Below are 1,854 nucleotides of genomic sequence, written 5' to 3'. Positions count from 1 at the left end.
TCAAACCCCCCCCCCCTTCTAGGTGTATTGTAACCACTGATACCTAACAATAACATATAATCTGTAGTGAATTCTGACATATTAGTATGATTAATCGATTAGAGGCATACATAATCGATTAAGATCAGTATAAAATGAATTTATATGTAAATAGTTGTAATATAATCGATTAATATTAGTTGAAAATGCATTCTTTCCTTTCTTTTGGCTATAAGCTTCCACATATATATATCATTGCTTTTTGAACAAGCCAAAAGGGGGACAAAATTGTTATTTATGTTTTGCGGGTTTTTTACAATTAAAAAGGCTTCCGCAAATTATGAATTACTCTATTCTTAAATTGAAGCAGAGAAACACACATTAACTTACAACAAGGAAAATCGCAAAACAAAGTTGATTGTCATCAAGAAGATCCGGAAATGGGTTGTCTGATCCAACAATAGTTTGTCGTCATAAAAAAGGAGGAGATAAAAAATGCAAGCATGCATGAATGAGCAGATTGTATATGCAAGGATGCATCACATGGATTTTGATGAATACAAAGATCGACAACAAATTTGTAAATAAAGATGAAGACAAAAGTTGTAGACAAAGATCAAGCTTGAAGACATGGACAAATCAACAAACAACGAGTCAAAAGTCAAGACGCAACACATACATGCAGATCTAGAGACTAAGTGTTTTTCTATTTTATTAGGTCTTAAGATGTTTGATTGGGTAGAGTCTAGGCTGGGTGAACCTTAATGGAAGTCTCACAACCTAAAAATAGTCATAACTAAAATGAGACTTAAATGCATACATACATGATTTACATGCACATGCATAAATACATGATCATATAATTTTGATGCATTAAAAAAGGTTTAAATCATACATCATTCAAATTCATGCATCAGATTTTTACAAATCATGTAGGAGGTTCATATCACTTTGAAATATCTTTTTTCAGAAAACCCTTAATCAATTAAGGTTTATTTAATCGATTAAACTATGCAAAATTTGGGAAAATGTTAATCGATTAAGTATGGGATTAATCGATTAATGGTAGTTATAGTTTATGAAATCTTGATTTTTAAAGCATCGTTAATCGATTAAGTAGAGTGTTAGTCGATTAACTGCACCAAAAAACAGATTGTATATTAACCCAACTTTTTCCATTTTGCACACGAAACATAACACACATAGAACATAGATCATCGATCAAATTTCACATATTTCGAAAATCATATTGCCCATACACTTTTATATTCAAAGAGATATTTTCCTAATCTGAACAAGATAAAATGGTACACATAATTTTCTTCACAACTTCTTTCTCCTTTATTTTCCAACATCGATCAATATAGTTTGTTCCATATACAAAAAGAGATAAAGATGGATATATTGCTAATATAAGAATATTTTACACTGTCACTACATCATTAAATATTTATATTTAATCATTATTAACTGTTAAATATAAGAAGTACAAATGAATGCTACAAGATATATTGATTATGTGTCAATCATTAACTGAGAATGCATTGATATTACACTCTATAAAAAATAGTGTTTTTCCTTAATGACTATGTTCAAGACAATACCCACTACAGTACGAATAAATCAGAAAAAGAAAATAAATGAAATCACAGTACGAATTAGGCCATATTTAATGATGTCAACATCATATTGAATAATCTGTATGGACAATAATGCCTATATTCAATACGCTCAATCAATATTAAGTGTGATAACTGTTTTGTAACTCGGCCAGCTACCATAAGTTTTATGGTAGTATATGTTTTATTGACACTCTTTTATGGTATTTTTTTAGAGATAAAACATTTTAATAATATACTCTTAGTACTTTTACCG

The sequence above is a fragment of the Lupinus angustifolius genome, chromosome LG14 (genome assembly GCF_001865875.1).
Source record: "Lupinus angustifolius cultivar Tanjil chromosome LG14, LupAngTanjil_v1.0, whole genome shotgun sequence".
Taxonomy (NCBI): domain Eukaryota; kingdom Viridiplantae; phylum Streptophyta; class Magnoliopsida; order Fabales; family Fabaceae; genus Lupinus; species Lupinus angustifolius.
Note: the sequence above shows the minus strand (reverse complement) of the source record.